Genomic DNA, 27482 nt, shown 5'->3' on the forward strand with positions numbered 1-27482 from the left:
AGTTTTCTTTAACATATGTCATGCTTATACAGGCACCAGAGTCTATCCTGCAAACATTCCATTCTCTCTCTGCATCCAGTTTCACTCCTTTTAATAAATTTCTAATACTGTAGATCTTTCTAAAACATAAATCTGATCATACAATTTCCTTTGAAAAATCCATCAATGATTTCCCATTGTCTTTAGGATAAAGTTCAAGTGCTTGCCCTTTGCAATCCAACTCTGCTTCCCTTTCCAGTTTCAGTACTTACTACTTTCCACTTTCCACTTGTGTGCTATATGCTTGCCATGTGAATTACTTACAGTTCTTCAAATATGCCACACTCTTTCACTCTTAGACTTTTTTCATGTTGCTTCCTCTGCATAGGATACTTTCTCTCAACTCTTTCTCCCCAGCTAGCTTTTATAAGTCTTTTAGATCTCAGTTTAGATATAACATCAATTTAGTTCAATAAATATTTATTAAGTAACTAATATGAGTTAAGAACTCTGTTATGAGTAAGGAACATAATATGAACATCTAATACACCCTCATATTGTATATAGTCTAAAGAAGGAGATGACATTAAGCAATAATTATAGTTACATCTAAATATACAATGATGAAGAAAATAGCATGTAGTAAAATCATATTCCTGATAACGCAGTTTTGGTTGGTTTTAGTTGGTTTTAACTATCATAATTGTGGCCATTCATCCTGTCCTCTGCCCTGTTCCCATTTTCCAATGTGGTGGGTTAAAGTTCTTGCCTTGGAATGGAAAGAGGCAAGGTAAAAGGGAAGAAGTGGAATTCTGCATTCCCAGAATAATTCTTCATTATTCTCCCAACTCAATCTTCCTGGATTAGTCAGCTCAAGTGGCTGCCAAGTAACTGGAATCAGTGGTGTGATCCTGGAATTCCCAACTTGTCACTGAACCTAGAATCATTCCCAGTATATTTAAACTGGAACAGTCAAGCATCAGTAGTTTGCTCCAAACTGTGAGACCAGGATAGATATTGACCACACAGCCAGAACTGGAATTCTAGCCAGCAACTGGGTAGGCTTACTTCGTCATCTCATTAACATCATAATAATATGACCTTGTAATTTACGAAATTGAATTTTGGGGTCCTATTTGTTCGGTTTTAGTGGGTTTTACTATACACATAAGACTAGTATAACAAAAGGAGAGCATGTGTGTTAGATGTGGGGTGAAGTAAAGGAGCAAGGGAAAGCCTCTCAGAGGGATATTTAACTGAAACTTGAAGAATGATAGGAGTTAACCCAGGTGGAGTAGGACGATCGATGGCCCTCACCAGAGAAAGACTACTCCAGGAAGCCTTCTTTTGTCCTCTACACTAACTTAGATGTTCCTTCTCCATGTTTCTAAATCCGCCTGGTGTTTCTACTACCTAACACTTATCACACATTTAACAATGTCCTTTTCTTTCAGTTCAGTTCAGTCGCTCAGTCATGTCTGATTCTTTGCAACCCCAAGAACTGCAGCACCCAGGCTTCCCTGTCCATTACCAACTCCTGGAGCTTATTCAAAAACTCATATCTATCAAGTCGGTGATGCCATCCAACCATCTCATCCTCTGTTGGCCCCTTTTCCTCCTGCCTTCAATCTTTCCCGGCACCAAGGTCTTTTCCAATGAGTCCGTTCTTCGCATCAGGTGGCCAAAGGATTGGAGTTTCAGCCTCAGCATCAGTCCTTCCACTGAATATGCAGGACTGATTTCCTTTAGGATGGACAGGTTGGATCTCCTTGCAGTCCAAGGGACTCTCAAGAGTCTTCTCCAACACCACCGTTTAAAAGCATCAGTTCTTTGGCGCTCAGCTTTCATTATGGTCCAACTCTCACATCTATACATGACTACTAGAAAAACCATAGTTTTGACTAGATGGACTTTTGTTGGCAAAATAATGTCTCTTCTTTTTAATATGCTGTCTAGGTTAGTCATAGCTTTTCTTCCAAGGAGCAAGCATCTTTTAATTTCATGGCTGCAGCCACTATCTGCAGTGATTTGGAGCCCCCCAAAATAAAGTCTCTCACTGTTTCCATTATTTCCCCATCTATTTGCCATGAAGTGATGGGACCGGATGCCATGATCTTAGTTTTCTGAATGTTGAGCTTTAAGTCAACTTGTTCACTCTCCTCTTCCGCTTTCATCAAGAGGCTCTTTAGTTCTTCTTCACTTTCTTCCATAAGGGTTGTGTCATCTGCATATCTGGGGTTATTGATATTTCTCCCGGCAATCTTAATTCCAGCTTGTGCTTCATTCAGCCTGGCATTTTGCATGATGTACTCTGCATAGCAGTTAAATAAGCAGGGTGACAATATACAGCCTTGAACTCCTTTTCAATTTGAAGCCAGTCTGTTGTTCCATCTCCCACCATCAGACTGTAAGCTCCCTGAGGGCAGGGACTGAATATTTAGGACTTCAGTTCAGTTCAGTTCAGTTCAGTTCAGTCGCTGAGTCATGTCCGACTCTTTGTGACCCCGTGAATTGCAGCACTCTAGGCCTCCCTGTTTATCACCAACTCCCAGAGTTTACTCAAACTCATGTCCACTGAGTCGGTGATGCTATCCAACCATCTCATCCTCTGTCGTTCCCCTCTCCTCCTGCCCTCAATCTTTCCCAGCATCAGGGTCTTTTCAAATGAGTCAGCTCTTCTCATCAGGTGGCCAAAGTATTGGAGTTTCATCTTCAACATCGGTCCCTCCAATGAACACCCAGGACTGATCTCCTTTAGGATGGACTGGTTGGATCTCCTTGCAGTCCAAGGGACTCTCAAGAGTCTTCTCCAACACCACAGTTCAAAAGCATCAGTTCTGGGCGTTCAGCTTTCTTTATAGTCCAACTCTCATATCCATACAAGACTACTGGAAAAGTCATAGTTTTGATTAGACAGACCTTTGTTGGCAAAGTAATGTCTCTGCTTTTTAATATGCTGTCTAGGTTGGTCATAACTTTCTTTCCAAAGAGTAAGCGTCTTTTAATTTCATGACTGGAATCACCATCTGCAATGATTTTGGAGCCCAGAAAAATAAAGTCAGCCACTGTTTCCACTGTTTCCCCATCTATTTGCCATGAAGTGATGGGACCAGATGCCATGATCTTAGTTTTCTGAATGTTGAGCTTTAAGCCAACTTTTTCACTCTCTTCTTTCACTTTCATCAAGAGCCTCTTTAGTTCTTCTTCACTTTCTGCCATAAGGGTGGTGTCATCTGCACATCTGAGGTTATTGATATTTCTCCCGATAATCTTGATTCCAGCTTATGCTTCATCCAGCACAGCATTTTGCATGATGTACTCTGCATAGATGTTAAATAAGCAGGGTGACAATATACAGCATTGATGTACTCCTTTTCCTATTTGGAACCAGTCTGTTTGTTGTTCCATGTCCAGTTATAACTGTTGCTGACCTACATACAGGTTTCTCAAGAGGCAGGTCAAGTGGTCTGGTATTCCCATCTCTTTCAGAATTTTCCACAGTTTATTGTGATCCATACAGTCAAAGGCTTTGGCATAGTCAATAAAGCAAAAATAGATGTTTTTCTGGAACTCTCTTGCTTTTTTGATGATCCAGCGGATGTTGGCAATTTGATCTCTGGTTCCTCTGCCTTCTCTAAAACCAGCTGAACATCTGGAAGTTCGCGGTTCACGTATTGCTGAAGGCTGACTCAGAGAATTTTTAGCATTACTTTACTAGCGTGTGCGATGCGTGCAATTGTGCAGTAGTTTGAGCATTCTTTGGCATTGCCTCTCTTTGGGATTGAAATGAAGACTGACCTTTTCCAGTCCTGTGACCACTGCTGAGTTTTACAAATTTGCTGACATATTGAGTGTCAGCACTTTCACAGTATCATCTTTTAGGATTTGAAATAGCTCAACTGGAAATCCATCACCTCCACTAGCTTTGTTCATAGTGATTCTTCCTAAGGCCCACTTGACTTCACATTCCAGGATGTCTGGCTCTAGGTGAGTGATCACATCATCATGATTATCTGGGTTGTGATGATCTTTTTTGTACAGTTCTTCTGTATATTCTTGCCACCTCTTTTTAATATCTTCTACTTCTGTTAGGTCCACACCATTTCTGTCCTATATTGAGCCCATCTTTGCATGAAATGTTCCCTTGGTATCTCTAATTTTCTTGAAGAGATCTTTAGTCTTTCCCATTGTGTTGTTTTCCTCTATTTCTTTGCACTGATCACTGAGCAAGGCTTTCTTATCTCTCCTTGCTATTCTTTGGAACTCTGCATTCAAATGGGTATATCTTTCCTTTTCTCCTTTGTTTCGCTTCTCTTCTTTTCACAGCTATTTGTAAGGCCTCCTCAGAGAGCCACTTTGCTGTTTTGCATTTCTTTTTCTTGGGGATGGTCTTGATCCCTGTCTCCTGTACAATGTCACGAACCTCCATCCATGGTTCATCAGGCATTCTATCAGATCTAGTCCCTTAAATCTATTTCTCACTTCCACTGTATAATCATAAGCAATTTGACTTAGGCCATACCTGAATGGTCTAGTGTTTTTCCCCACTTTCTTCAACTTAAGTCTGAATTTGGCAATAAGGAGTTCATGATCTGAGCCACAGTCCCCTCCAGGTCTTGTTTTTGCTGACTGTATAGAGCCTCTCCATGTTTGGCTGCAAAGATTATAATCAATCTGATTTCAGTGTTGACCATCTGGTGATGCCCATGTGTAGAGTCTTCTCTTGTGTTGTTGGAAGAGGGTGTTTGCTATGACCAGTGCGTTCTCTTGGCAAAACTCTATTAGCCTTTGCCCTACTTCATTCTGTATTTCAAAGCCAAATTTGCCTGTTACTCCAGGTATTTCTTGAGTTCCTACTTTTGCATTCCAGTCCCTTATGATGAAAAGGACATTTTTTTAGGGTGTTAGTTCTAAAAGGTCTTCTAGGTCTTCATAGAACCTTTCAACTTCAGCTTCTTCAGCGTTACTGGTCCGGGCATACACTTGGATTTTTGCGATATTGAATGGTTTGCCTTGGAAACGAACAGAGATCATTCTGTCATTTTTGAGATTGCATCCAAGTACTGCATTTCAGACTCTTTTGTTGACTATGATGGCTACTCCCTTTCTTCTAAGGGATTCTTGCCCACAGTAGTAGATATAATGGTCATCTGAGTTAAATTCATCCTTTCCAGTCCGTCTTAGTTCGCTGATTCCTAGAATGTCGATGTTCACTTTTGCCATCTCCTGTTTGACCACTTCCAATTTGCCTTGATTCATGGACCTAACATTCCAGGTTCCTATGCAATATTGCTCTTTACAGTATCGGACCTTGCTTCTATCACCAGTCACATCCACAACTGGGCGTTGTTTTTGCTTTGGCTCCATCCATTCATTCTTTCTGGAGTTATTTCTCCAGTGATCTCCAGTAGCATATTGGGCACCTACCGACTTGGGGAGTTCCTTTCAGTGTCCTACCTTTTTCCCTTTTCATACTGTTCATGGGGTTCTTAAAGCACTAGGACCTAGTCACCTATAAATTCCCTTTGTGTGGAATAGGAAAGAGCAGTTCAACAAAGATCCTGTCTGAGCAAAGAGATTGAAAAAGTTAATACTCTGTGCAGAAGAATTAGGCATAGGCTGATGCAGGCCCACCTGTGCAAGAATTGCTTCACAAGAAAAGGCACTTTGTGGGAAGAAAATGGCATCCTTTCCTGAAGAGCAATTTAGCCCTGTTCTAAGGGACAAGAAGTGGTGAGTGGAGAACAGGCTGGAGTTTAGCCTCTATGCACCTTGGCTAAGAATTTTTGTGCAGGGCAGAAACTCGACAACTGCACACAGTGACCATGTATTTTTCACTACATTCTCAGCAATGACTAGTAAAGAGCGTGGCACACAACAGGTAAATATTAAAAAGCAGCCCATAAAAATAAACACTTAGATTAGGGCCCCTAGTACGGCCTTAGTACCAGTGTACATTCCAGATGTGTATTATCAGCTAATAACTATGGAGGTGCCTGGCAAAAAATGGTTGTGTCACATGGGAGGCAGTCATGTCCAGCAAAAGGCTCACCAGTAGCCACTGAAGATGGTTTGTTATATCAAGGAGTAATGAAGTAGCTGGTAGGACCTGTTCCTAGTTTACATGAGAAATTTTCAAGGAAATTTGCAGGGGTTTTAGGGTCCTGCAGTAAAAAGTGTGAAAAGGCCAGTGAAGGTTTTTTCTAGGTTACTTTAGAAGGAAAGAATGCAGTTGTGTATAAATTATCCTCCAATGTTCTATACCTCTTGGGAACTTAGCTCAATTAAAACAGCCTGTTCAGAGTATGAATTGAGGAGACTAAACTTTGACATAGATTTGAACTTAGACAGTAAGCTAGAATATACTGCAACAACAACTAAATCTGTGAAAGTTGATTTACCAAAACAGACAGGGGAATCTCTAAAAAAAAGGTCCGGTAATTATTCTAAGATATCACTCACTGAAAAGCATGCCATTATTTTATGTACCCCTAAGCAAGGAAAAAAATGCCAATACAAACTATGATTTTTAAAACGTATCTTTTTTTTTAAACATATCTTGATTTCAGAAATGTTACAGTAATTTTTTAAAAAATATTACAGAATTGGTGAAATATAGATTATAAAATCACATTTTTGTGCTTCTAATACACTGCTATATATCTTTAAGGAAAACATAAATTATTTCCTTGTGAGAGCAAAGTAACGGTTCAAGTTCCCTTGACAGGTACATCTTCATGGCAGAGTACAGTTTGCTATCAAAGTTTCATAACACCATCTGTTAAGATCATTTTCATATAATTCCATGCTCATTGAACAAGTAATTTGGTGTTCCTGGAACCCTTCTCTACAAGGGAAAGACTATGTTTACCAATCTGCCAGAGTATTCCATTACACTTGGCAGTCACAACTTTTACTGTAAATTAATATATCACCATGTGATTTATACATTAGTTTTCATAAGTTTCATGCATCTGAGCTCAGTCGATTCTATTCTAGCTGATTCTCAACCTGCAAAGCTAAGAGCTAAACTCTAGAGGAAATGACTCCACAGCATTATCACCATGTGAGGCACATGTTGAAGCTCTTTCTTGGTCAACTTTAAAACACAAATAGCACTTGGAGCATGTGACTTTTGATCTATTTGACCAGAAGATATTTGAGAGCTGAATGTGTTCTGTTTACCTTAACATCTCCCACAGGGCCCAGTAGAATGCTCAGAAACTGAAGGTACCACATGAATGTTAGAAGAGAGATGGCTCTACATTTCAGTGCATCTCTTAGCTATGGCTGGAGGCCGGCCACAGTCATTCTACATTGATGGTGATATATGGCACTCAGAAACGAACCTGAATATGAACTTGCAAGAGAGTTTTTAATGTCTTGGAATAAAAAAGTGAAGAAAAAAATGAAGATGACATTATCATGTTTCGGGGACTTTGCAGGAGGCTCAGTGATAAAGAATCCACTTGCAGTGCAGGAGATACAAGTTTGATCTCCGGGTCGGGAAGATCCCGTGGAGAAGGAAATGGCAACCCACTCCAGCATTCTTGCCTGGGAAATCCCATGGACAGAGGAGCCTGGCAGGCTCCAGCTCATGGGGTCACAAAAAGTCGGACACGACTGAGCGACTGAGCATAGCACTATCATGTTCTATTTTCAGACCTGCATTTCTAATTTGAACTTAGTGTTTCGTAAATCTATTTTTTAAAGGACCATTCTTTTCCTTCTTACATGTTTAGAAAATTTAAGTAAATGATACATGATAGATATGATAATGTTCATTTTGAAGATATTTAATTTCATTTACAGTTGATTAGAAATATCAAAGCCCAATTTCTATTCACTACTGTGTAGCTAAAGAAATACATTTGTATAATTACATCTCCCAGTTATTGATTACAAAAGAAATCAATACATATAACACAATACTTTGGCTTACTATTTTTTTGTTCATTTTCTTTAGTAAGACATACGAGATGCCTGAAATTATGGATGCCCTTTTTGCTTGGATGGATCTCAACCAAATATTCTGAAACATCTGGAATCTCTCACTCTAGAAAAAATAAACAATAAAAGCATTTCTCAAGTTTAATGTGTGTGAAAGTTCGATGCAGAGAGAGCCTTCTTAACCAGGAGAACTCTGACAAGTTAGTTGTCAAGAATCCTTAAGCGGTAGTATCTATAGCTTGAGATTAGTCTGATCACTTTATCTTGTCAGGTTTCCAGAGTTGATCAGACCATTGCTATTTCCCCCTTTTCATTTGTTCCTGAACACACTGCCGTGGACTGAGCCACTCCACTGACTTTGCTTTTACCAAGGTCACCAATGATCTTGGATACCCAATAAATTCCGCTTACTCATGTAACCTCTCTGCTGCATTTACTCAGGACGTGCAGACCCTGCTTTGTGCTCACCAGTCACATTTCCTTTTCCTCCAGGGCATACAGCTCAACTACACTTCTCAGCTGCTGCCTGCAGTTAAGTGGGGCCACGTGACTAGATGCTGACTAGTGGAAAGTGAGAAGTGATGTGTGCCACTTCTGGGCTTGGCCCTTCATCTTTCTACACTCATGATTCTCCATGTGTGTTCTCTCTCTTTCCAGGGGATCTGGTAGAAGATGCTAAGACCTTAGGGGAGGGCAAAGCAAGATGACAGAAAGAACCTAGGTGTTTAAATAGCTGGTTTGAGGCTTGCCCTCCTCTTCCTAATAACTTCAGTGGAGCGTGATGAGAATAAGAAATGAAACTTTACTGTGTTAAGCCATTGAGATTTGAGATTATCATAGTAGTAAGCTGTTACCAACACTTCTTGGCTTCTGCAATGCTACACTCTTGCCTGAATCTCATATCCCTTTATCCCTTCATTTCTTATTTTCTTGGACTGCTCTACTCATTCCTTAAATAATTTTTTAAATCTGCATTTCCCTAGCCCACTGTTTTCTTCCTCTACATATGTTCTGCGAACAAGTCCACATACTCTCCTGGTTTACTTCTGATATGCTAGTGAGTTAGAGTAGTAAACGTGTTCCCAGATATTAGGTATAATTTTTACTAAATATGTGTATACTAAATCTATTTTGTATCATTTTATGAAGTTTTGTTTTAGCGATTTTGAAATCTTTATTATTTATTTCCTCATCTCCCCCATTACCTGATAAATTGAGAGTTTATCATATCTTTTTGCTAGTTCTTTTATTGGACTATAAAAGTTCTTCATCTACTCAACTATTATTTATTGAATATGTGCAAGGAACTGTCTTATTTCTTTCTTTGCTGACAGCACCTAGTACAGTGCCTTGCATGGTGCAGGCAATTGGTGAATGTTGATTGAACTGAATAAAATTATTTATTGCATGGGCTTCCCTGGTGGCTCAGACAATGAAGAATCCTCCAGGAATGCAGAAGACCTGGGTTCGATCCCTGGGTTGCGAAGATACCCTGGAGAAGGACATGGTAACCCACTCCAGTATTCTTGCCTGGAGAATCCACATTGATTATTGGCGAGCTACAGTTCATGGGGGTCACAGAGTCAGACACGACTGAGCAGCTAAGCATGCACATACATTTATTGCATACTTGCTATGTAAAATCTCTTTGCTGGGGCTAGTGTGAGACAAAAATAAATATATGGCTTGATCTGTTTACTCTCTTCATCTCTCTCTATGTCAAACATCCTCCTACTTCCACCCCAATTAGCAAATGTTTCCTAACATTTGCAGTTCCAGAAATGAGACTGCCTTACAATTTTGGTACTAAGAGGTAGGTTCTCTTAGAGTGAGGCCCTAAGATAAATCCAAACTTTGACTTGATTTTATTACTAGGATAGTTTTTTTTAATATTAAAGTACAGTTGGTTTACAATGTTGTGTTGATTTCTGCTGTAAATAGTAGATTAATTGATGTTTCATTCTTTTTTCTTTCTGCCTACATTTCAGAAGTATTGGGACGTGGAGAATTAACTGTTTTTATCTACCATGAAAGTGCATTTTCTTTTTGCTTAGGTCATTTGAGACCATTTATATCTTTACTTTGTATCTTTTATTGGGTAATCCCATTCACTGGAATAACTAATACATTCATATATTGTGCTGATACTGTCAGGTTTTAACACTAATTATCAATAGCCAGTTTTGCTTTTCCTTTCTTCCTTGTTTTCAAGGATTCTTCACCAGGTGTATTCATCTGTGCTTTGTGAATTTTCTCCCGAGATGTTTTCCACATCTTGATTTTCATTCTCAACTGCAATTTTTTTTTTAAATGTCTTTAAATATTTTGGCTTAGAGCTGCATAACTGATCCTTGGATTTTTCGACTTGCAATTTTCTTTTCTTTTTTGCAATACCTTACTCAATATGTTTGCCCCTTTCAAGGTTTCTTCCACTAATAGAAAGTTTTTTGACATCTATTTTGTTTATAAATAAAGAATTTCATCAACTATTACTACTTTTACTATTACAACGATTATTATCACTTATATTACTACTATTATTTCTACAGTATTACAGTTTAGTTGTTTAATTCTAGCATAAACAAAAAGTTTCATTAGTGAGACAAGTTTCTCATCATGGTTGAGTTCTAAGTGATTCTATTTGCTGGTTGTGTGATCTGATGCCCATCAGTCAGTCAGGGGTGTACACTCACAACAGAGTTTTATTGTTGTTGTTGGTAACTGCTTTGGTAGTGATAAATGTTATAAGAATTTCCATAGGACATTAAAATTTTATTTACTGTAAGTCCAATAGTAAACTGAGAATGTCCAATTGTAATGGATTCTGCAAATGAAATAACTCACAAGGCAACTCCCCCAAATTGGTCGAAAATATACATTTTATTGCTTACCCATTTGTGTAAATGAAGAAGAAAAATTTGTATTTTGAAAGAGTCCAGTCCAAGAGCTGTGTGACGCTGAGAAAATTACCTAACATCTCTTTGCCTCATTAGGTTTTAATGAAATTAAATGAGTTAGAACAATGCTTGGTAAATAGTAAGCACTCCAAAGTATTACCTATTATTATTAACTAACTCAGCAAGTATAAATACCTGTCATTTGGAATCTATGTTTGCTGATAATGATGATGAAGTCACCATCCTATAGGAAAGAGAATGTCTCTCATTCTCATCAAATACCTGCAATTACAGTGTATTCCTCTGAATGCCAATAACATCTAATGAAAGCTTTTTTTTTTTTTCAAGTGAAAACCCAGAGATTCAGAACAGCCAAAGAACTCAGTAAGGCAGGACTAGTAGATTCTTCAGGGACTTTTGATTCGTGTCAAACATGTTAGCAACTTTTTGTTGGCTCAGTGTAAAAGCAAAGCGAATAACTCCTCATCATGTTTCTCAAAGTGTGGTCTATGAGACTGTCCTCAGATTCTGAGGTGGATACTTGTTTAAAGTTTTTTAGAACTCCCTAGGCTACTAATTGTTTGAAGGGTAACCAGTATATCAGGTGTTTCTTATAGAACTTTAATTTGGAGACTCACAGCACATTCACTAAGGCAGGGAGAAAGTATCCTCACAGAATCAAATTGGACCAAAGCCAGGGTACCTTTTAGGGCAGGCCTTCCTACCCTAACTGAGATACTACGTTTGATGCTCTGCTTGTTCATCAAGCATCTCCCAACAGCTGGTCCCCTTAAGATCCAGAAAACTTCTTCTGCCATGCCGGTTGTGACCGGCAATCTTGGGTTCTTTAGCTGTTTTCCCCAACAGTAGGAAAAGAAAAGGAATTGTGCCACTCTCGTGATCGTGGAACTCAAATATGGGTCTGTTCCACCTTAAAGGGCCTAGGCTTGCCTAGTGTTTGGGTCTTGCAGAGTTTGGGCACCACCATATTTGGAGCGTGCCTACTTTGGGGCGGGAACCTCCTTGAGAGTGATTAGGTCAGCGCTGGGGGAGGTGACCTTGTTGGGTTTCTGGCACCCGAGAACAGTAGTGCACTGTTTCTGCTGCCCGGGTTGGTGTCATTGGCCCAGACACTCCACCAGCGCGAGGCCGCCCAGGAGCTCCTCGCTGGCCGCCCCCGCGGCCCGTAGGTCGGTAAGAGGCGGGAAAGCAGCGCGCCTGCGCCGTGGGAACCGGGGCCGCAAGCGAAAAGCGGGGAGCGGAGGGGGGCCGTTGGAGCCGAGTAGCGTACAGAGCGGCGTGTGACGCGGGGACGCCGCGCGCTCCCAACGTCGCCCCGGTTTGACGCACACGGCACCAAACTGTGAGTTTCAGGGGTTATTTGGTCGGAATCGCCGGGGCCCGTGTGGGTTTCGGGCCTCTGGGCTGTGGCGGCGGCGGGACTGGGGGTGGCGGAAGAAGTTGGGGGACCCGGCCTTCGGCGCTTGGGCCCGGGGAGCTACGCCCTAGGCTGGGTCCCAACCATCCAAAAGGACGCATTTTGCCGCACAGGCTAAGATGGCGGCGGCGGCCGAGGAGGCGGAGTTGGTGCTACACAAGGAGCCCGGGCCCCGGGTTCGGGGAGGCGGCGGCCGCGGCGGCCGCGGGGGGCGGCGGAACCTGAGGTGAGCGGCGGCCGCCGCCGCGGGGCGGGACTCGGCGGAGTTGGGGAGGGGGGACTTTACCACGGCGGCGTCGGAGGATCCGGTAGCGGACACAAAGGGGTTGAGCTGGGCACTAGACTTGGGGGTTTTGTTTAGTCACATGAAGCCGAGCAGCCAGTGAGCAGTAGGGGGAAGGGGGCCGAGATCAGGCGGCTTGGGGAGTCTGGCGGTCGCCATTGCAATGCAGTGAGTAACGGGGCGGTCCGAGAGCAGTCACCAACCCCCTCTCCTCGGGGCTGCTCCGTCTCGGCCAGAAGCGTAGGCTCTGGCGTTACTGTACACACCCCTCCCCTAACGTGGGACCAGGACCGCATAGCCCTCCCCTCCCCGTGTTCTGCAAGATCATATGCCGCTAGGTGCCTGGGAAGTAACAGCAAGAGGTAAATCGCTCAAAGTGGGTTGCCAGGGGCTTGGTGGGTGTCCAGCTAAAGCTTTTTGCTTCTCCAGGTCTGATTCCCTGGCCTTTGTGTCCCTGGGAGCTTAATCTCTGCCAGAGGAAAGCAGGTGTGCTCCACTTCTCCCGTGAACCTGAAGATGAGTTGTCCCAGACCCTTCTCAGTGATTGGAAACTTAGGTGGTGGAACTAACGGTTTCTTGTTACGAGACTTCCACAGACGACTCTCGTGTTGGGATCCATCCATGGTTTAGCAACATTAGTGGAAAACTTTTCTTGAACTGTTTAAGTAATACTGATACAAATCTAGTTGTTATAAAACTTTCATGTCTAGAGTTAAGATTTTGTGTGGTCCTTGAGAAGTCCTCAACGAGAGAAACACAGTTGAGGTCCTTGATGGTCTTGTTTATTATCCAAGTTAATAATATTGTCCGCAGAAATAACCAAATCACCATCATCTATTCTGGCCAGTCCTAACTAATGCCAGGCTTGTTGCATCCAGATGATAGATTAGATTTGCCTTAACAGTATATTGCCTCTCTGCAGTAGTTTAGTTACATAGTTTTGGTCCCACAAGAAAAAGAGCATTTCAAAAAATAGACAACTCAAATTTCTCAAAGAAAGGAAACCTGCTGTTTGCCTTCAGTTGTATGTGTAAGTATCCAGGAAACTTGATGGCACCAATATTTACATCCATAGATTTTGTAAGGAAAAGTGAGTGTTTATAAAGAAGTTACAATTTAGTTTAGATATTTTAATAGGTAAAGCATGAAGCCTTGACTAGTATTAATGTACATTGCTAGTATATATTTACATTGCTGTCAAAATTGTGGTGGTGTGAGTTTTAGAATTTCTAACAATTTAAAATTATACGGCACCTACATATACAGCATACTTTGTATATTTGTAATATTCTGAATACAAAATTTGGAAACAACTAATGTTTTGGCCAGGTCACATTAACAAGTTAAATTACTTTATTGAAGGGATAAACATATAACTAACTTTAGATCTGTTTGAATTGAAATTTAAACTTTTCAGCATTTCTTAAAACTTTGATTTTACTTGTTTTATGTTGCCCCCTTTTAACTTTTCTCCCAGTAGAGAACAATCTTGTATTAATGAGGGATACATTATTATCAGCAAAATTATTATTGAATCATACAGTTTTAGCTTAGAAGGAATCTTAGAGAACAATTGGTATTACTCTCTCTTAGAATATTTTGAGGGCCAAAGATGATTAAGTTAAGGGCATCATTATGCCCAAAATCGTCTCTCAACTTCCATCTCATTGGTATTTTCATTGGTCACATTGCTGGGATAAGGAGGTGACCATCTGCAACTAATCATGGTTATAAAACAAAAGGAGTATGTTTGAGAGTACTTGTTATTTAGATACTGTTATACTGATGAGAAATTCTGTGACAGTAATTGAAAACGTGTATTTAACTTGATATGGTGATGTTTTAAAGTGACTTCCAAAGTGAAACAAATTCAGATACAAAATAACAGACATATCAGATAATTTCAAAGCAATGTTGCTTTTGAATTTTGAGGTTTTCAAAATAATCTTGACTTAGAAACTTCACGAAACAGGTAGCTGTGAAGTAATTGCAGTTACTACCAGTTGTTACATAAGAAATGAGGTAGATGCTACTGCCTTTCATTTTCTAATAGCATTTTAGTTGGATAAATGGACATGCCACTTTGACCACGTTAAAAGCAACTTAAGACTATCTAGTGTACTGTTGAATAGTGAATCTGTAAGATCTGTTAGGAAATTCAACAAGTAGTAAAATCATTTATGATGGGGTCCCACAGTTATCTTTAACATCTTTGGATATGTTTAACAACAACAGGTACATTGTCTTTATGTTTTAAAGCTTTTATGGGTCATTTAAGGCTCATTTAAATTATTGATTGTTCTAGGAAAGTTAATATATTTCTTAATTTGCAACACTATGTGAATGGATTTAAATACACTTGTGATAATTAGGATTACTTCTGGATTATTTGTAATTATGAAGTGAGTCTGTTGCCCGCAGACATTAAACTTTTTGCAGGTTTCATTTTTCATTTGAGTTACAAGAAAGTGAGGGTTTTATTGTAGTTGAGTTGAGACTATATTGGGTAACAGGAGGGGAAAATACAAGACTCAAGGACAGTTACTTGAAGCGGTGGAGTTACTTGTCATTTAAACAGTTTAAAGAAATTGGTTGTTAGAAGAGATCAGGTTCATCTTTCTTTCACCCCAAATGCATTGCTGGTGTATAGGGTTACTTATTTAGGCTCTTCTCAGAATGTGATTCTAAGGGAAAGCAGGGGATTTCATTCTTGTGGCGATGCTTTTCTCATGACTGCTTTTCAGGCATATATTAAGGCAGCTAGCTGTAGCAAGCTGAATCCAGAAATTGGAATGTTGAATTACCTAGCCCTAATTTTATAGAACACTAGTTTTAGCAGTTTTTTAAGTTTTTGATTTATAGTTTATAAAACATAATGATAAAGGATGGATAGTATAATATTTTAAATATTCAAATAAGCTCTTTTTTTAAACATTCGTTATTAATCTCTCTGGTACAGTCTGCTTTGTAAATAATAAACAAAATTATGTAGCACTGACTGAAGCAGTTTTAAAAGTAAAGTCTTTTAATTCAGGTTTATTAGGTGGGAATAGCTGCTTTTGATAGTGCCATTTGCACCATTGAATTTTGAGAGAACTGAGAGTAATCAAATTGAGAATGATCAAACTGATTCTAGCACTAGCTCACCCTGCTGGTTGACTAAAGTATTTCTCTTCTTCCCCCTCTTAAAACAAAATGAAACACCAAGATAAAGATCCCTTGAAATCTCAAAGCCAGAACACTAAATTCAATTTGTGGTCTTTCTTCAGATAGATGGCGTCTACATGAAAAAAATGTATTCTTCTTTCTAGGGCCTCACTTGCTGTACTGTTTAATTTTTTTCTTAGATCTGCTGAAGCTAAACTGCTAAGTTACTATTTTCTTTGAATTTACTAGGAACTCTTATGTGATTAGAGGGAGTTAGTGTGTTTTTGTTCTGTTAAGTTAAGAATAAAAGGTAGACTACTGAGAAGTGTTAGCAGTCCTGTGAGATAACTTTACAGGAGAAAAGTCCAGGAGGAATTTCCAAGAGGATTTCAAGAGGAAGAGAAGAAGAATGCTAGGGCAGCAGCAGCAGTGCTTGCTTCTCTTAGATGAGAGAAAGTGAGACTGTATTGAGATTAGTGTTTCAAAGCGATTGCCCTTGCACTCTTCCTCTACCAGTCTTTTGCCCTACCTGTTTGTAAGCTGTAACCTTCCCATTTCATTTGGAATTCTTGGAACTCTGATTTTATAAGTAACTTTGTGAAAAGTATAGACAAGTGATTTGTTCCTTGAAATTTGATTCCTATTAGTCTAAATTGTGGTATAAGTGAAGTTGGTTAGAGTAATGAACATAAGGTTTTAGATGTTAGCCTCTTTAGTATGTATGTCATTCATTGAGGTTGAAAATGCAGTTTTATATATTTTTTTAAATTGAAATGTCATTGATGTACCGTATTACTTTAGTTTCAGGTGTACAACATAGTGGTCAACATTTCACCACAATAAGTCTAATAATAATAACTATCAGACCGCATACAAAGTTATTATAATATTATTGACCATATTTCTTATGCTGTATACTACTTCCCCATGACTGACTTATTTTAAAACTAGAAGTTTGTGCCTTTTAATTTCCTTCACCTATTTTGCCCATGCCATTCCCCACTCTGGCAATCACTCTATTCTTTGTATCTATGGGAAAACATAGCTTTTAAAAGACTTTGTACAAAGTCAGGAAACTAAATATGTTATGAGTCAAAAGGAAAATTTAAAAGTGCCTAATAAAGTGTTATGATTAAAGCACAGTTTTTAAAGTGTATTTACCTGTTTTATATCAATTATTTTTCTAATATTTATAAAAGATGAAAAACTTTATCCTTTTTTCCAGATTATTTACCCTTTTACTTGAAAGCATAATATTTTTTTCATCAGTTTCTTGAGGAAGATGTTAAACATAACTAGTACTTTGAAAACACCACAATTATTGGGGAGGGGGATGAATCCTTATTATTGTTGATTAGTTTGTGCAGGGTGGGAGGATAAGGTTTAAAAAGAGGATGTAAAACTGGTGGGGTTAAGATCTATCTCTAGGCAGGTAGATTGAATAATAATATCTTCATAGAGGTTTTGGTTTATATTACATAATTCATGTAGTAAAGCCCTTAGCTTTCTGGTATCAATGAATGCTGAATAAATTTTAACTATTAAAATAATAATAATAGTTAATATCACCATTGTTTAATTGTTTTCTCTACAGTAACTTGACTGGAGAAGGAGATGGCAACCCACTCCAGTATTCTTGCCTAGCAAATCCCTTGGACAGAGGAACCTGGCGGGCTACAGTCCATAGGGTGGTAAAAGAGTTGGACACAACTTAGCAACTAAACAACAACAGTATCTTGAAATTTTCACCTGTCAGTGATCTGAAGCTGTATACTTTTTTTAGTGTTCCATTTTGAGGCTTATGTCTACAAAGGAATATAGGCACCAAAGTGTGGCACCTTCAGTTCTAGCAGCTAAAACTATAACCAGTGTTAATATTTCAGGAACACTTTTTCTTTTATGACTATCAACTGATGAAAATAATAATAATAATGTATTTGGGAATGAGTGCATTTTAGTTCTTTCCAGCCAGTGTGTTGGTTTACTTTGTTACAACATCCTCAGTTTCTTCACTCCCCTTTAAATTTTGACCATGAGAATGGTGGTGACCATTAGTAGAGAGAAGGGCGAGAGTGGCTATGTATATTTGTATGTAAAGTACATATAAGCCCCAGAAGAGAGTGAGGAGTGGCTTCAGCAGAAGCAGGATTGAGGAGAAGAATGTTAGCTTCTCACTGCTTAGTCTGACTTAGTCAGGGGAATTTCCTCAAATAGCATTTCCTTTTGCTGTTTTCCTTTCCACACTTTTTGTTTTACACATGTCTATGCTGGCTTAGTCTTAAACTTATTTCCCACTTTAAGTTTTTCTTCTACAACCTACTTCCCCCACTACGAATACAAATTTTAAACTTTAAAGAAAATTGTAAAAGGCAGCTAGTAAAAGTACTTTTTAAGTTCACATGAGGAGAGATGTGAGTATAAAATATTAGAAATTTAATATTTGTTTAAAAAATACTTTTAACAGTTTGGAAAAGGACGATAGGGGAAGTCACCCATAATCTTGTCACCACTATATAATTTGTATTAAAGGAAAGCAAGATGAGACTGACATTAATTAAGCATCTATTATTATTCCTTATAATGATGTTACTTTATAATATATATTTATATTATATATTCCCATTTCATATTCAGAGAAACAAACTCAGATTTAGGTCATATAGACAGTAAACAGTAGAACAGCCCAGTTTGATTGTAGGTATATTTTGACTACAGATTAGACCTTTCTGTTCTGCCTTCTTATCCTTTCATTCTGTATATCTGCCATTTTACCTTATTATATAATTTGTAAGTTTTGTTTCCTACTTACGAAATTTAACATTATGAAAGCATTTTTCTGCCTACCCTCATTTCAGTTGGTGTCTTATTGCTCACATTGTTTATTCATACCCCCAAATAAAGGTTCTTTGTCTTGGCTGCTGGACGTTAGTACAGTGATATTGGTCAAAATGGAAGCTGCTTTTTTCTTTAGTGAGTGACTAAGATGAAAAATAATCTAGCTTAATTAGAACTAATACTCTGGGATTAGAAATTCTATGAGTTTAATAATTCTGTCTGGTGAGACATTTAACACAAAATGGATATGTATAAAATGTAGGTAACATTTTAGTATATAACTAGTATTTAGTATATAATATATATATATAATATCTAGTGTATATATATATATATAATCTTTAGTATATAAAAAGAGAATGCGCTTAATATTGAATTTCTTGCACTCATTGGGTGATGCCAAATCTATAATCTATAAATAGGTTGTATAGGTCAGTGCTGGCAGGTAGAAATATGTTGAGCCACAGTGTGATTTAAAATTTTTTATAGCCACATTAAAAGATAAAAAAATAAGTAAAATTAACATTTTTGACTCATTTTATTTAACCCCATATATCCAAATACTGTCATTTCAACATGTACACATTGTTGAGATACTTTACATTCTTTTTTTCACACCAAGTCTTCAAAATCCAGTGTGTTACCTACTTAAAGGATGTCCCGGTTCAGACCAACCAGACTCAGGCACTCATTAGTCGTGTTTTGGACAGTGCAGATTTAGATAGTAAGTTCTATACAAGTACTGAGAAAGGATAAAGTAGAAATTGAACTGTGTCTTAAGGATAGTTGAGAAAAGAGTATGCTGGGCACAGAACATTCCTATAAAGAAGTGATGGGAATTAAAAGAGGAGACGTTATTAGAAGCCAAATAATAGTGTGGCTTGAATCCAACTTAGGGAATTTGGTTTCTGTGTGTGTGTGTGTGTGTGTGTGTTAGATAAATGTTGTAGGTTGCCTAATTCCATGTTTTGCACATGAGCAGTTAATGAATATTGAATTATTATTTAAGTGAATTAAAATGAGGCAGAGTTTAAGAAAAGTGCTGGCAGAATACTAACAAAGCCTTGTGGATCTTATAGCGGGAAAGAGTTGCATTTAGGGACTGTTGATGTTCTGTGACTAGAAATATGATAGAGAATGATGGAAAAGGATGAGAATTGAGAAAAGGTTTTTAGATTTTACCATTATTGGTGACTTGCTTTTAAATGTTTTACTTATATATAATTTACATATATTTAAGTGCACAAATCTTATGAATACAAGTAAATGAAATTCCACAAATAAATACACCCAGTAACTTCAACCTGGATCAAGGTACAAAACATTTTCTGCACTGAAAAAGGTGCCTTGTGCCCCTTCCTATTAATTCTCCCTCAAAGAAGGAACCACTTTTCTGACCGCCATCATCAGAAATAGGTTTGGCTTGTTTTCAAACTTGCTAATGGCGTATTCATCCTTTCTCAGTGTAGTGAGGGTTGATGCCTGAATCTGTCTCTTGACTGTTATTGGCATTGTTGGATGAATTTGGAGAGAAGTTAGATGATAGGTAGTTTGTACTGTAGGCCTTTTTTCCCCCTGTGTGATATATATCAACATCAGAGATGTTTTTTAGTTTTCATTAATAGTAACCCTTTAGAGGTTTTATAACCAGAAAATTCGTTTAGGATGCAGAGATTTGAATTGCCTCCATAGGTAACACAGTTGTCTGGCTTGCTTTCATTACAGTATCCTCTAGGCATATAGCCAAGAAGTAGGTAGAAGAGATCTTGGATTGCCTCCTTATATAGCTGCTTTTTGGAACCTCTTTATTAGTAGCTTCTAGGCATTATATAAGTTAGCTTTCAGGCATTTCAGGTTGCTTAATAAGGTATTTGAGTATTTCTGATTGTGATTGTAGGGGTAGAAATAAATTTTTGTACTTTCGTTTACAGGCAAGTATCCAATCTCAACCAGAAAGATTTTGCCATTGAAGTGTAAAGAATGAGAATGCTACCTTATAGAGAGTTGCACAAAAGTTTGAATGGTTAAAATCCATGAAGGACACTTTGTAAATTGATCTGCAATGGAATTAATGATCGTGGTTTTTACTTGTGCTTCAATAATTTTTTTGCAAATGGGATTAATGGTTATAGCATTGTTTTTCATGACTGTTGAGCACTGTAAACCTTATTGTAGTGTAACAATTGGTGCTGTTGAGAGAAAGATTTTTTTTCTGAAACATGTATTCTTATAATAAAGTTATAAAAAGTACATAACAATGAAAATATGTATCTTCACATTCTAGTATGCTGAGCTTTGAGGAATAGATGTGTTTTGTAAATTGTGCAGATGTGGACATGAAAATGCTTTCTCATTAATGTTTGGATTATGAATGTTTTTGAGCTTATGAAAGTATTTATATGAAGTTTTGTTGTTTGGAATTTGTACCAAGTTTGCTTAATAATTTCTTGCTCCAAGATTTTTGTTATTTTGAAGAAATAAAACTCATCTGTGAACTTTTTATTATGTAGGTTTTGTATTTGTGAAGTATAGAGGTCAAAATTGATTAGACATTGAAAAATATATTATCCTTAAAATATTAAGAGTTTATATAATAGCTTTTGGGGGCTAGATTTAGAATATTACAAACAAAATAATTAGCATGCTGTTATAGCTTTAAGACCTGACTTTTGTGTGTAGAAAAATAATATTTAAGAGAAAGTTCTGTGTTTGTGTTTTGAAAAAATGAATGTTATATTTGAATTTGGTTTTGGGAGATGTAATTTTTTTGTATTCAGAAAAACCTTTTAACTGTTGTTGTATTTCTCCCAGCCTTCTCTTGTTTTAACTGAGTTATTTAATTATTATATAATATTCATTTAGTATCACACTAGGATAAGAATGCAGATATATAAAACAAATGATGTGGTTCCTGCTCCAGAGAGGTCATTATCTAAGATACAACTTGAAGAGTGCTTAATAATGAAATATTTGAATCACTGGATTTACACAAGATGATGATATGAACAATGTGTAGTAAGACTGTGAAAGCTTCCTGGGAAAAGTACTTTTTAACCTAGATTTTGAATAAGTGATATTTATAGATTAGTGGAGAGGGAAGGGAGTATCGGCTAGGGTGAAGGTTTGTTAAAAAGCACAGAGATGGGAATTGTGGAATGCAAGTATTTTCCTTGTTTGAAGTAGAATCTGTTTTAAATGAATATGATAAAAATAAAGCTTATAAGGTTGTGACCTGAGCTGGAGGAATCTAAAAAAGTTTGTGTTAGAAATAAGGAGTTCTACTAAAGGCCATTGAACAGAAATACATGAAGAAAAATGAGAAAGATCAACAGCCAGATATGATATGATTAGAGAAGAGATTAAAGTGAGAACGGCCAGTTAGGGGTTATTATCTTGGTGAACGGTAGAGAGGGTATATTAAGAGTAAGAATGGGTAGTTTAAAAATAAAACAGGTGAAAATGTGGCTCCTAAGTTTGTAGTATAAAGTTAATATAAGAATGGAACCATTTTGTTAATACTGTCTTTTGGTGTTGAAAATAAACTTATGTGGAGACACAGTTTACATATAAGTTACTAATACTAATTGAGAAATCCTATTAAAAAACAGGAGCTTTTTTTTTTTTTAATTTATGAGCTTTAAAAAAAAAACTTTGACAACTAAGACCAAGAAAGTTATGCTATAGTGGTATTTTTTTAAATTGTTAGTACTGTCAACTAAAGAAATATTTGAGATGAATAGTAAGAGATTGTAATTGTATTGTTGAGTTTTGAGTTATAATAGTACATTTAAGGCATGCCTTAAGAGAGATTCTAGTTGCAACGGGAGTTGGTGTGGAAACAGAAGATAATAAAAATTAATAATCTGGACTACCAGTGTTTAAATGTTTTAGAAATAGATATTGTTTTAAAATTTGGAAGCAGTTGTGAACGCACTGCTGTTATTGGGGGAATCCCTAAAATGTAGTTCCTGCTGGGCAATAGTAGTTTCTGCTATTTAAGATGTGAGATGTTTGTCTTTACTGGGGTTTGTAAGAGTTTTAAATTGAACATATACTGTTGTTTTAGAAGGGGCATCCCCAGTTGCTCGGTGGTAAAGAATCCGCCTGCCAGTGCAGGAGATGCAAGAGACGTGGGTTTGATCCCTGGGTCGGAAAGATCCTCTGGAGGAAGGCATGGCAACCCACTCCAGTATTATTGCCTAGAAAATTCTATCGTCAGAGAAGTCTGGTGGGCTACAGTCCAGGGGGTTGCAAAGAGGTGAACACAGTTGAGCATGCATGTATTCTCTTAAAATGAGTACGGTTATTAGAAAATATGAATTAGAATTAGAAAATATGAAAAACAATTATAAAATATGAAAAATTATAAAAATTAGATAGTTTTAAAAGTATACTTCTGCCTCTTTTAGGGTTAGTAAATAGAACAGTTTAGGAGTTAATAAGAGTCTTGGAGTTTTAAGATAATATATTAGTCTTATAACAAGTCTATATTTTAACCATTCTCATAGTTAATATAGGCTTAACTTTAGTTAATGAAGAAGTTACTGTGGTTTCTGGCACCATGGTAAAATAGGGAGGTACATTTCACTTCATCCAAGTTACCGGTTGAGACAAATCAGCTAAAGCAAAGGACAGTAGTTGGTCCCCAACTGTCAGTGGGGAAAAAGCATTTTTATCTGTATTGCTGAGATTGGAGTTTCTGTGTAGACAGAGTGGTAAAGGATGACAGCAGAACTATCTACTGTTCCATGAATATTGGATGATCTAGTGGTTTGGGAATAGGAAATTTGCCTGAAAACCTTTCTCTGAACCTCATTCTTGAATAGTTCCCTATTTATACTCTTTGTGGCTGCAAACTTACTGGAAATAGACCCATCCTTACCTGTGTTCTCTGCCATAGGCCTCTGCATGCTCATAAGCAGTGAAAAATCACAACATAAACAAGGAGAGCCAGCAGTTTAAACAAGATGGAAACTAGGAAACCAAATTGACTATTCCATATACATTGATCCTGCTGAAACAGTTGACACAGGAGGGAGGTAGAAGAGGAGATAGAGGTATCTCTGGCTGTGCTGGACTCACAGTCTTATGCTTTGGCAGTGAGTGTCTTAATGGTGGCGTTGCCATTAGAGTGATACAAATGGCATCCTAAGTAGATGTCCTTTGGTGTGATATTGCTTGCCTAATTATCTCCTGGCTTATCTCTTTTTTCCACGCCTTATTTCCCAACTTTCTGTCAAGTTTGGTTACCCAGTACCCTTCTAACAGCTTTTTCTTAACTTAATTGGAATAGATTTCTTTCCCACTCTCCTTCCCTTTATAAATTGAATTAAAAATTTTTGTTATGTGGTTTTATAAGAGTTTTATCTAAGTAAAAATAGCAAATGTTTGAAATGAATGGCAAAATCAATACTAGACATTCATATCAAGCAAAGGCTAAAACTTTTCTAGTCCAAAACCTTTGAATGAGAAAAAGACAATTTTTTTAATTAATAAAAAATTAGACCACTAAACAATAGTAGGTTTGAGGGTTTGTGTGATAAACTCAAATAGCAATGAAACATATGAAGTAGTGTTTTTAGAGAAACTGGTAACAAGAGTCTTTTTCAGGAGATTTTAATTTACCTCTCAGAATTTAATAGACCAAGTAAATAAAAATTAAGGCTATAAAGATTTGGATAGCAATACGCTTTATCTAACAGGTATATGTCAAACTTTGTTCCCAATAAATACACATTTTTTCCAATTTATGTGAATTAAAAACTTTTAATGTCTTGGGCTTCAAAGAGAATTTGAAATTTTAAATAAGAGAAATTATATAAGTCGATATATTTTGACTACATTATAGAAAAACTGGTTGTTAAAGCTAAAATGATTTTAACTATTTGGGTGATTAAAACTGTATCCTACTGAAACTTGAGCCTAAATTTCATACTATTTAAAAAGGAGCAACAGTGAAGAAGACATGCCACATCAAAACTGGTGAGATGAATATCTTTTTAAACATGGTGGATTAAATAACCATTTATTTTGAAATCAACCCTCTTGTAGAATTATAATAATTTTTTTAAAGCATAAGGTATCAAGGAAAAAACTGGAAAGTTGATCACAGAAGTAAAGCTCTGGAAGCTGGAAAGCAGCAACTTTGTACCACTAAGAAAACTCAACTTTCCACTTTTGGTGGGAAAGGCCTAGAATGGTCTAGAATTGTGCTGTTGAACCCTGTGATGCTTCAGGAATTAGTGGCTGCAGGTACCTTAAGAGAATTGTCTAAGAGTTAATAAATTAACAACCCTCATGGTGCCAATAAGATGTTTCTTACCTTTATCTAGGTTTCCTCTCTGATACTGTGTTCTTGAACAGTAGGCAAGCTCAGGTTAAGAGTGTCATACTCAGAAACAGAATTGAGAAGAATTTTACATGTTGAACTAGGAATCATCGAGTTTCTTTCCTCCTGGTTCTGAAAATACTAGACATCAAGCTTTCTGCCCCCAGAGGTAAGATTGGAACATTCATTCTACTATAGCAAACTGATGAGGAAGAGACCAACAGATAATAACAGATGGGGGTCCACCAGGGAAATCATCAGACTGATCATCTCACATTGACACTACCTATTAACAGAGAATTTCAAGGCAACTTTTTTTTTTTTTTTTAAATCTTTTCCATTATAGTTTACCACAGGATATTGGCTATAGTTCAGTGTGCTACATAGTATAGGACTCTGTTGATGCACTCCATACATAGCAACCTGCCTCTGCCAACCCCAAACTCATCAATCTATTCCTCCCTTCCCTGCTGGAACCTGTAAATTTTTTGTTTTTTTATGTTTCTGGGACTGTTTCTATTTTGTAAGCGAGTTCATTTGTATCGTATTTTAGATTCCACATATAAGTGATGATATCAACCTTTCTGTGTCAGACTTCATTTATAATAGTATGATAATCTCTGGATTCATTGACTAGACAACTTTTAGGTTTTTCATTTTAAACCTTTTTTCATTTTAAAATATGAGATTAAGGATGACTAAAGAGGAAGTAAGTAGAAACTTTAATAGTTTTAAAACTTAAGTTTTAAAAGAAAACTTCTTTAAAAAGTTACTGATATTTTAGGAAATAAGGGGATAATTGTCTTTGAAATGAGAAAGGATATTATGAAGCCAATCCTTAAGAAACAATCCTTAAGAAACAATCCTCTAAGAAAACAAGCTCTTAGACATTTAGGATATGAACTTAACAGAAAAGTTAGAAATTTAGGATGTTAAATTTCTAGTAGAAGGTTGGAAGGTAAAATTGAGAAAAGCTTTCACAAAGCAGGACAAAAGAGTTGTGAGTTGTAAGAGAAAATAAAGCTAGGGGATCACTCTTGGCATGTTCAACATGTAAAAAATCAGAATTACAGAATGGGAGGAAATGGATGGAGGAAGTTATTTAAGAATAATTCCACAAAAATCTTGAGTTTCCACATTAAAAGGATTCATAGCATCCACAGCATAGTGTCTCAAAAAAACAAACAACATGATAGAATTTCAGGCATCAGAAACAAAGGGAAATTCCTAAAAGCTTTTGTTTGTGGAGCATATAAAAGAGATTAGGAATCAGTGTCTTTGGAAAATAATCAATAATGAAATGCCTCAGAATCCTAAAGGAAAAGTTATTTCCAAACTACTAACTCCGTACCTTCCCAAAGCTGTCAAATGTGGGAGTAAATACACAGAACATATGAGGTTAGAGTATTTACTTCAAATGCACCATGTCTCTCAGTAATTTACTAGAGAACCCTGGCTCTATCAGAATGATTGGGTGAATCAAAAAGAAGAGGGATCCAGGAAGTAAGATTTAGTATAGGAAAATGATGATAGTGCAGAGAGATGCAAGGAAGGTGGCTGTGCAGCAGGTCTGAAGAATAATTAGTTCACCAGGAGGACAAAAGGATCTAGATGATATATCTTCAAGAAACACACACACAAGAAAAAAGATTTTTGTGAGTTTATTTGTAAGGGATATTTATTTGGAATTTTGTTTTCCTGTGTTTGAGAAGGATTGGTGTCAATTCTTTGAATGTTTGGTTTAAAGGTAGCTGTCACCAGAGAAGCCATCTGGTCCTTGCTTTCTTAGTGGGAAGTTTTTTCATTACTTAATCCCTTGTTATTTGGGGTTTTCCAGTGTCTTCTTGAATCGGTTCTGGCAGTTTGCTTTTTTTACCCCCACAAATTTGTCCATTTCATGTGGGTTACTTTATTACTTGCCATTCAGTTGTTTGTACCCTTCCCTTATAATTGTTTGTATTTCTTGTTATAAAGCCAGTATTAAAACTGACCTTTCATTCTTGATTGTAATATAGGCATACCTTGAGATAGTTAGGTTTGGTTCCAGATCACCACAGTAAAGCAAGTGACATGAATTTTTTGGTTTCGCAGTGCATACACAAGTTATGTTTATGGTATACTGAAGTGAATTAAGTGTGTGACAGCACTGTCTTAGAAACAGTGTGCTGCTGCTGCGCTAAGTCACCTCAGTCGTGTCCAACTGTGTGACCCCATAGACGGCAGCCCACCAGGCTCCCCCGTCTCTGGGATTCTCCAGGCAAGAACACTGGAGTGGGTTGCCATTTCCTTCTCCAATGCATGAAAGTGAAAAGTGAAAGTGAACTCGCTCAGTCGTGTCCGACTCTTAGTGACCCCATGGACTGCAGCCTACCAGGCTCCTCCGTCCATGGGATTTTCCAGGCAAGAGTACTGGAGTGGGGTGCCATTTTCTTCTCTGTAGAAACAGTATATATACTTTAAAAAAACTTCATTATTAATAAGTGATAACCATTATCATTCAGCAAGTTGCAGCCTTTATGCTGGTTGAGTGTGTTGCCTCAGTGTTGATGGTCTTGTCTCAATTTGATCAGGGAGGTTGGTTGCTGAAGGCTGGAGTGGTTGTAGCAGTTCTTAAAATAACTGTGA

At 37.5% G+C, this 27482-nt stretch overlaps 1 protein-coding gene across 23 annotated transcripts in view; it reads left to right on the plus strand.

The window, feature by feature from the left end:
• Positions 1-11887: 11887 nt before the first annotated feature.
• Positions 11888-27482, plus strand: part of ZNF644 (zinc finger protein 644) — a 101664-nt gene continuing 86069 nt past the window's right edge. Inside the window, exons 1-4 of one of the 23 annotated variants that reach the window (XM_043460681.1) lie at positions 12063-12189; positions 12378-12490; positions 12977-13577; positions 20461-25026. The gene's annotated coding sequence lies outside the window, so the exon portion shown is untranslated. The other 22 variants (XM_043460682.1, XM_043460683.1, XM_043460680.1 and 19 more) reach the window with 22 other exon arrangements.

Source organism: Cervus canadensis, chromosome 2 (assembly GCF_019320065.1).
Source record: "Cervus canadensis isolate Bull #8, Minnesota chromosome 2, ASM1932006v1, whole genome shotgun sequence".
Classification (NCBI taxonomy): Eukaryota; Metazoa; Chordata; class Mammalia; order Artiodactyla; family Cervidae; genus Cervus; species Cervus canadensis.